General features: G+C 43.6%; 1 protein-coding gene across 1 annotated transcript in view; it reads right to left on the reverse strand.

Annotated features, from left to right (window-relative positions):
* Positions 1 to 9,765, reverse strand: part of tspan18b (tetraspanin 18b) — a 33,915-nt gene extending 24,150 nt beyond the window's left edge. Inside the window, exon 1 of the mRNA XM_080729948.1 lies at positions 9,641 to 9,765. The gene's annotated coding sequence lies outside the window, so the exon portion shown is untranslated. The remainder of the gene's footprint in view (positions 1 to 9,640) is intronic.
* Positions 9,766 to 10,135: the final 370 nt, after the last annotated feature.

Here is a 10,135-nt window from a genome sequence, read left to right on the forward strand (position 1 = left end):
TGGGACCCATTTGAATGACCACCTGTGGGTCCCGTGACCCATTACATTGAAAACCTAGTAACATCACTGTAATATTCTATGATTTTTCAAAGGTATGTGAAAACACTCGGATTTGCTGGCAAGGGAAGAGCAGATGATGTATTACACCCACCCATGTTTTACACTCAGTTAAAGAGTTCCGAGCACAGGTCTCCACCAGGCTGTGCGTCCTGGTGGTGCTACTGTATAATAGGCCAATGTAAAAAGGGTGGCATATGTTCTTCACCTTAGATCTTTCATGGCAATCGGACACTGCATGCATGATTTGAAGCATTGTGTTCCAAAAATGTGTTTTGCTAAAGTCTACCTGCTGGTGGCGCTATAACAGGCCAATGTGAAAAAGGTAACATTTGTTCCTTGACCTAGTGGGAATATGTGTGGCAAATTTCACGGTAATCGCAAGCTGCGTTGATGATTTGAGGCATTTTGTTCAAAAACTGAGCAATCCTGCAAACTTTGGAAGCCAATATTAGCCAATCAGGATGGAATATGAAATATCAGACGGATCGTACTTGATCACATGACTATAGAGATACTGTGTACCGATTTGCATGATTTTTGGATAAAGTCTCAAGGAATAATAGGAAAAATAGTGTTTTACTTAAGTCGGCCTCCTGGTGGCGCTATAAAAGGCTGATGTGAAAAATGCAGGGAAAGGGTTTTTCCTTGGCCTCTAGGGAATGCGCTTACAAAGTTTGAAACTGATCGATGGAGTTATAGGTAAAACCTCAAATCGGCCTGTTATAGCGCCACCATGAGGCTGCTTTCAAAACATTTAAGTGGCATTTCTTATTTGACCTAGTGGGAACGTGTGTGCGCGATTTCATGATAATTGCACTTTGCGTTTGGGATTTGAGGCATTTTGTTCCAAACGGCTCAATCCTACAAACTTTGGAAGCCAATCTTAGCCAATCAGGATGGAATATGAAAAATCGGACAGATCTGTGTCGATCACATGACTGTCGAGATACTGCCTACCGATTTGTAGGATTTTTGGAACAAATCTGTAAGAGTAGTGCACAGAAATATGTCTTGCGAACATCGGCCACTAGGTGGCGCTAGAAAAAGCCCATTTGAAAAATTTAGGGCAGAGGTTCTAGATTGGCATCCAGGGAATGTGTGTGCTCACTTTGGCAGCGACCGGGCCAACGGCGACTGAGATTAGCTGCACACAAACTGCGAGGACACACGGACGGACACACGGACGGACGGACGGACGGACGGACGCACGGACGGACGGACGGACGGAGGGGAAAACATACTCTCCCCTCAGCCTTCGGCTGGTGGAGACAATTACTGTATGTAAGCTTCTACTGTTTCTGTTCACATGAAAGAAAGCACTGCTGCTGCGTTGCGGACCAGTGTTGTTGTGACACACTTTGGGTCCATCTGTAAAATGTAGCCGTGTAGAAAACATGTTCCTCTCCAAGTGGTAAACAGAAAACGACGTATAGCAGCTAAGTGTTTTTACTTGATAAAACGCAGAACAGTGGTCATCTGAGCAGCCAACAGCTACAGGTTGCTGACAGCAGATAGCTAAGGATGACAGGCCTGGTAAACACACATGACTCACACTGACCCAATGCTTCCCACATCCCACACACCTTGCATGCCCCTTTATTCTGCTTTCAATTACCTCCAATGTTGTTTGAGAAGCTACAAGGGTTTTCTATGCATAAAAAGTGACTAATGTTGCACTCGCACTGCTTTTCTCTCTGTGTCATAACATCAAATATGTGGAGGTGTGCAAGGATCCCACCTCTATGGCAGAATTACACCTTATATTGTTATTATGATAGTTCACCTTTGGCCTTAAGATATGTTCTCACCATTTGAATAACATGATCCTGTAACACATGCAGTTCCTCCATTATCTTTGTATGTACAGAGCTATACTTTCCTTGGAGAACTTATCCTCCAAACTAGTGTTTAATATACTTCAACCATGAAGTTTATGGGAAACTTATGTCTTACACTGGACTGATTGATACAACATTCCTTGACACACTCATTTGAACTGTTCTTCAGGTAACATGTATGTTCTAATTTTGCATCTGACAATAAGACTAGTCCATACCTGTTGAAGTGTACACATCAACTGCAACTACAGCATCTATAAACATGGCAAAATTATAATGAAGAGCTTCAAGATTTAAAAATCTCCTTCATCGATCTGCATATGTGGCCATGACCAGATCCATTGATCACATCAGATTATATCAATATACTAAAGAGAAACATGCCTGAGAAAAGCCACATAACTGTATGGATGTCCCTGTCTCCCATTATTTGTCATTATGTCACTCTAGAATGCTGAGTGCTACGGTGGGTCGTTGCCAACACAATTAATTCTAATTCAAGCATCTGCACTTAATTGATTGACTGCACTCGTGAACATGAACAACAACAGGCCAGCCTCTCTGGGTCTGCTGCTTGTTATGCCTTTTTAGATCAAAGTCCTTTATGACTTTACACAGAGACCAGGTCCGGCACACTACTAAAGAGGAGAGTACAATTAGTCCATCCTTCTGGCCTGGGTTATGGGGCTGTGACTGTGACTACATAACCCATAATAAAATGCTAATAAACAGCTTACATTTGTGAAAGGTATAAAATCAGCTTCCTCATTCCCTGCAATGGTCAATGCCCATGTGCAAGTTCAGATTGATTGGTCAAACCACTAAGAGAATAAATGGATTGGGACAGACAGACAGACAGACAGACAGACAGACAGACAGACAGACAGACAGACAGACAGACAGACAGACAGACAGACAGACAGACAAACACACACAGTCAGACAGACTGGGCGCCCACTTAATGCGACAAGTGGGATCTGATCCAGAAAACATTCGGAAAGCAGAACCACTGCTCTACTCGCTTTAATTCATTTTCCACTGCAGATAGACTCAAGCCCCCTCAGTGTAGCTGCTGATATCTATTTAACATGTACAGTCCAACAAAGAAATGATTCTGATAGCATTTTAGGTGAGAAATACACAATGCAGTATTGCAGGTTGCTCAATATTGATTCATTTCACATCTGCAAGATTTAGTTGAAAGGTTTGTTAACATTATTCAGGGGCTTCCATGGGGACACAGACAGTGCTCCACCAGCACCAACCAGAGTCAAGCAGGCCCAGGGTGAGCATGATGCGCAACGTTTAGCTTCATCATCCACCCCAGCCATTTGTTCCGATTACTAAAATTTGCAAATCCAATAAGACTTTTATTCGGCATAGGTGGTAGGGCAAATACAACGCGAATACTGTAAGCTTCATCTTTAGTTTGTGCTTTTCAGGTTGCTGCTACGTCTACACTTAATAAAGTACATTGAATATCACTTCTGTCTGAATAGGTAACGGTGCTGTTTTCATGTTTCATATTCCTGCAGAAGGCATTTCCTAAAGAAGAATTTATGCAACAGGACTTCTGGATAATCGAAAGAACTGTCATGTTTGGAGGAGGTAGGCAGCAGCTCAGTCTGTAGGGACTTGACTTGGTTCAAGTCCAGCACAGAGTGCAGCATGGAGTGTGTGGACTGGAGAGGTGCCAATTCACCTCCTGTGTACTGAGGAGCCGTTGAGCAAGGAACCAAACTACTAGCTGGTAGCTGCTCCCTGTGTGCTGCTGCGTGGCAGCCCACCACTCCACTCTGTTTCTATATGTCATGTTGTGAATGTCTATATTTTGAGCCTACTGTGTGTGTGTGTGTGTGTGTGTGTGTGTGTGTGTGTGTGTGTGTGTGTGTGTGTGTGTAAAAGCTGCCTCATTTATTTCTTCATTTAGTTAATTTTTTCTTCCTTTTTTGCAGGTTGGCAGGTCGAGTTTGGGTTGTTTTTATGTGGATGAAAACCTCTAGCACTAAATCACAACAGCCATGTTATTTTTGTTTTATTTATTTATTAAATAACCATGCAGTAATATAAGTACTATAAAACATATTATTAGAGTCCCCATCAAGAGGACGTAAAGCCTTCCCACTCAACACTCCATGCTGACAGGTGCCGCCCAAGCCTGTAGGAGTATGTGCAGTGATATCACCCTCCCCGCCCGTATAGATGCTTGACAATGCCGGATGCACCACGGGTGGGCACTGGGCAGGCTCTTTACCACTGCACCACCCAAGCGCCCTTATCAGAGCTCTATGTGTTATCATGTACGTGTACAACTTGGATGGACAAAAATGTGTATTACTATTATTGACCAGGTGATTGAGAAAAACAATAACTGAACAATTGTGCCAGACTATATATTACTTACACAGTATGGCAGTGGTTCTCAAAGTGGATTCCAGGGACTCTGTGGGTTCCTTTAAGGGGCTCTAAATTGACCCATCACTCTGGCACTGCCAGAGTTAGACCTTGAAATTTGAAAGTTTGAGGACCACTGCAGTATGCTATAGTGCTTGTTGTATAGTAATACCACTGAACGGAACTGAAACCAATATTGTGGACATGTCTGACTTTGCAATGGGGAAACTGAACACCCTATAGCAACCAGGTGCATTTTGGCAGTTGCTGTGTGGATCAGCGTTTATGGGTGGGTGGGTTTCTCATCAGAACCGTTCATAAAGATTATGCAACTCTTTACAGAGCCATTGGACCACTGTTTTAGAGGCCTGCAGGACCACACAGGGAGAGCCGCTGCTGTAGCAGCCTCATGGTAACAGCCAGCGCCATCTGGTTCCGTTTCTGGAGGATACACTCTGAACATGCATGGAGGGAGGGTGGATGGGGGTGGGGGCTTGAAGTGCTATACTTGTGAGGGTCAAACGTCCCCAACCAGCAGCCTATAGTAGATTTTCCTGATCCTCACAAGAGAAAGGGTTAGGATTAGGAATTCAGAGGTTAGATTTAGGGGCTGGGTTGGAGTTATGCATAATGTATATTTAGGTGTCTTGAGGTGTATGGTTAATATCTCTAAAATGTAAAAAAAAAAAAAAAAAGTGCAGATAGATAAAATTGGCGTTCTGAAATTGTGATGTTCTCATAAGTATAGTAATACAAATGTGTACTGTATGTGTGTTTGTGTGTGTGTTGGGGGGGGGGGGGGGGGTATGTGTGTCTATGGGTGCTTTGTCGTAACAAGATCCTGCTCTTAATCATTGGGTCTCAGCTGTAACTCAGTAGTAAAATAACTGAATGCGTTTGGTTGCAGCGCAGTAAAACCACAGTTATCATACCACATGATGACATATCCACAGCCACTGCCATGGGTGAAACAGCTCTAGCTCTAAACCCCTAATGAACGCTGCACACAGCACCTTCAACAAGCACCGTATTGAACCCCGTCCTTGGCGTCCCTGTTCTGGGGCAAACATTCTGCAAAAATAGCAGATCTACAAGCTCTCTTTACAGACTCTTTGATTCTTGACAAATTTTTGTTTAGTTTTTTGTGCTATTTTCCTTGTTGTTGCATGTTTACCGTTACTATTGGGCTATGATTATTGCTGCTATAATGTCTGAGGACCTACAACAAAATAGGTGTGTACTCTTATGTGCCAGTACACAAGATGTAACACAATCTGAAGAAACCTTGAACCTTTAACAGCAATAGTGTTCTGTCTTTTTTTGGGGGTGGGGGGTGGGGTCTTCTGTGCAGGGTGACAGGGTGACCATCTGCTTTTAAACTCAGTTTGACTGAACTTAATCTCATTATGAGTGGAAGTCTTTGAAAGAGCAGGCCAGCATTAGCATTTAGCATGATGTGTCCTGCTGTCCTCAGTGTGTTTTGGGAAATCACTGCATGTCAATAGGCATTGTTCAAGAAGCGTGGTCATTTAATCAGCAGCTTCAAGGATGGGTCCGTTTATGTTATTAGAACCAGCATTTTAAGCAGGAGAGGGCCAGCCATATAACTCTGTCATACCATTTCTTCATTAGCTAATTACCAGCAGTCCTAATAGTGTAAAACAAAACAAAAGAAGATTCATCCCAGACTTATTTTGTAAGAATGAAACGTAACCAATCAGGTGTAGTGCTGAGATTCGACATGATTAAACCCACCAGTTTCCCCCAAGGGGTCTGTACTGCTACTACTCACCTCCCTTTCTTCCTCTACATCAAATTGATTGATTGATTTTTTGATTAATTAAACACTTTATTAGTCAGAAATGTAAACCGCACACAGTACAGTAAGACATTTAGACTAAAAGGATGACACGAAAAAGTCCTGGGGACTTGTTTCCATTGTGTTGCCTATAATCTCTCCCCTGAAAAATCACCTCACAACAACCTTCTGAGCTTGCAGATTGGCTACTTACGCAGAATGTTTACCTATATTTTTACAGAATGTTTGCCTATTATTACATGAAGGACTACGCAGAATGTTTACCTATATTTTTACAGAATGTTTGCCTATTATTACATGAAGGACTAAGTGCCAACTACAATTTACAATCTAGGCATTTAGCAGACGCTCTTAATCCAGAGCGATTTACAATAAGCAAGGTAATACAGTACATCAATACATCAACATCAATACATCAAATGAAAAGAAATAGAAGGCTAATCTAAGAAAAACATAGGTAGATGGTACAATAGGGTGAGAAGTTCAGTCACCCGAGAGAGTGGAGTAGAACCGCTGAGTAGAACCGCTGCTCCTACACTTGGAAAGGAGTCAGCTTAGGTGGTTCGGGCATCTAGTACGGATGCCCCCCGAGCGCCTTCCTAGGAAGGTCCTCGATGCACGTCCCACTGCAAGGAGACCCTGTGGCAGACCAAAGACCAGGTGGAAGGATTATATCTCCAAACTGGCATGGGAACGCCTCGGTATACTCCCTGAGGGAGTGGAGGAAGTTGCTCGGGATAAGGAAATCTGGAAGTCTCAGTTGGAACTGTTACCCCCGCAACCCAATTCCGGGTAAATGGTTGTTGCAAGGCACCAACCTGCTCACCGGGAGCAACTAGGGCTTCAGAGTCTTGCTCAAGGACTCTTCGACACTAACTCTGGGGGAGCCCGGGATCGAACTGGGAACCCTTCTGGAACCCTCCGGAAACCCTCTGTGTTCTAAAGACGGTTTCTCTACCGCTGATCCACTGCTGCCCCACGCTCTTGGACCATGGACCACGGTGCACCATTGACCACGGTGCAGCATGGGCACTGGTCTGGTGACCACAGTGCACTCACTGCTCCATGTGAGTGCACACAGCAGCGTGCTTCCTGACCTGTGGTGATTCTATTGGCATGGATGGTCTTTCAACACTCTGTGACCCACTGGTTTTGTCAAGCGAGGCAACACTCACACACACACACACACACACACACACACACACACACACACACACACACACACACACACACACACACACACACACACACACACACACACACACACACACACACTGTGATCCACAAATAGATCAAATGAAAGGAGGGGGACAGATGGATCTGTGAATCACATGACCAGACACACATTGGTCACGTGACCAGACAACATTGGCACACTGGCATCTAGATCAGTGGTCTTCAAAGTGGAAGAAGCCCCTCAGGGTTCCTTGAGGGGATTCCAAATGGGCCCTTAGAGGTCTGTAACTCTCAGAGTTCTGGGGGTCCTTGAAATTAAAAAGTTTGAGAACCACTGATGTAAATAAATAGTGCATGTGTCCAATCAGATATGTCATTTATGGTTCATTATCACACAGACTTCACTGAAAGTCACAGTTCATTCATACAAAGCCATTCAAAGTGCTTTACCCCATTGCCCAAAAGGGCACGATCATTAACAATGGCTAACATTCAGCTAAACTAGCAGATCTGATGTATTAAGCTAACAAAGTATATAGGCTACTGTATTTTTCCAAGTGGTTTAAGGCACAAATATTGAACTACTGATGTAGCCTACTGAATGGGGGGAAATAATTAAGAAACAAGTTAATTAAGTTAATCCGCCCTGAGGCCAGATATCCTTCTGATCTCAGAGAGCACAAGGAACATCATAATCATGGAGCTGACAGTGCCATGGGAGGACCGCTTGGGAGAGGCCCATGAAAGGAAGAGGACCAAATACGAACACCTGGTCATCGGCTGTCGTTCACAGGCCTGGAAGGCAAGGTGTATGCCCATCGAAGTTGGCAGCAGAGGATTTGTGGGGCACTCACTCCACAAAGCCCTAAGTGCCCTGGGCATCACGGGAACAGCAAGGAGCAGAGCCATCAAGAACATCACCGAAGCAGCTGAGAAAGCTTTGAGATGGCTCTGGATTCGGAGAGGAGAACCATGGGGACAAGTGAATGCCACCTGAACACAAGCCGCGGTTTGATCAGCCGCGGCTGAGTCGCCTGAGAAAGGATGTCTGATGTTGTAAGACCCGAAACATCTGACGACCTCAGGTTACATCACTGATGATGTGTTCAGGTGCATCAGAAGAATCTGATGTATTCAAGAACTAAGTTAATTGAGGGAAGTAATTTGGGGAGAGGGGAGAAATAGTAAAAATAGATGAATCATGAAAGGTTTAGAGTAGACTAAACACTTAAATCTCAAAATAATATCCAATTAGCTCATTAAAGTAAATTGGATCCATCAGGATCTACATTGTAGAAACAATAACAATGGAACTCTTTAAGTTATTATGTAGGCCTATCACTTTCTAGCATGCATTTTATCTAATGTAATTAGGCTACTGGTAAAAAACACTCTATACACTCAAGAATGAAAGCTTAAAGCATTTATTGAAAGTCTATCTATTTTATTTGTTCCCAATTTTCCTTCAGCTGAACTTTATCCATACTCCCAGAGTCCCAGAGCACCCCCCCACACACACACACACACACGCACGCACACACACTACCACCACGCACACCATTTCACGCTCACCTGTCAGTCATATATTTTAAAATGTTCCACTCTCCAACGTCAATCAAACCCCAAAGTAACCTAAATACACGCGATCTGTTTAGAAAACTGCACGTTTCTAAATAGCATTCTGACCATAATGCATTTGCAAAGCTGAAAGTAGCCTAGACATAAAAGGGTTCCCGAATTGTAAAGCAACTCCTGCACAAATGCTTCAATGTTGTGAACCTGTAGGCGCCAGAAGCACTTTATAGTAGCATGGAGTAGACTATGACATTGGTTCTCAAAGTGGGGTCCGGGGACCCCCAGGGGTCCTTGAGGGAGTTCCAGGGGGTTCCCATTTAAATGATGGTTAGGTCTACTAAGTAGTAGCCTACTTAGGAACCAAATGGGTATGCTATTTAACTCAGAGAGGTAGGCTACACTCTCAGAGTTAAATTAACATTAATTTTACAATACAAATGGGGGTCTCAGAGATAGAAATTCAATTAAATTGGGGTCCGTAGCCTATAGCATGTCAAACTGGGGGTCCTTGAAAATAAAATGGTTGAAAATCACAGCTAGAGCTGTAAAAATGTTCTCTTATGGGGGTTCCATCCCTGGCATATCTGTTCCAGGGTCCGCGGGCTAATAGGCTGGCTAAGTGTCAATTTGGGGGTCCTCGACAAGAAAAAGTTTGAGAACCACTGGACAATGATATATAAAAAACTGCTAAAATTGGTTGATTTCAACAGCACGTGGTAATGATGCTGTCAGTTACAAACTAAGCCAGATAATAACAAATGAAAGAATCGCATCTTACCACAATAAAAGCGTGTCCTCTGAAAATCCCAACAGTCGCTCAAATCGTTCTGATTGTAGAAGTGTCACGTCACGTGCAGATGTGTCCCAACGACTCTCTGTTTTCGGCACAATCATAAATCCACATCCACGATTGCACAGATTGTACAGGCTATTCAGTGGTCGGCAGTAGTCTAGTCTGTGTATGTGTACACGCGCGTAAAAGCTTCATACTCATGATCGTGCAAGGGTGAAGCGCCACTGTCTCACAACGGACTATTTAGGCTGCATGTAGTTACGCCCACCACGGCCACCAGCCATAAAAACAGCAGGTTTTCTGCTGCTGTTGTGTTGTTTTCTGTGAATGTGTACGTGGGTCCAATTAGCTAATGCTTCATCCAATCCACTGTTATACGATCTTTAAAACCCGCCTGGTGATATTTGGTGTAAAATAATTAACTTAGTGGTTCTCTCTCTCTCTCTCTCTCTCTCTCTCTCTCTCTCTCTCTGAGAGCCA

This window comes from Nannobrachium achirus (assembly GCF_963921795.1).
Source record: "Nannobrachium achirus genome assembly, chromosome: 7".
Classification (NCBI taxonomy): domain Eukaryota; kingdom Metazoa; phylum Chordata; class Actinopteri; order Myctophiformes; family Myctophidae; genus Nannobrachium; species Nannobrachium achirus.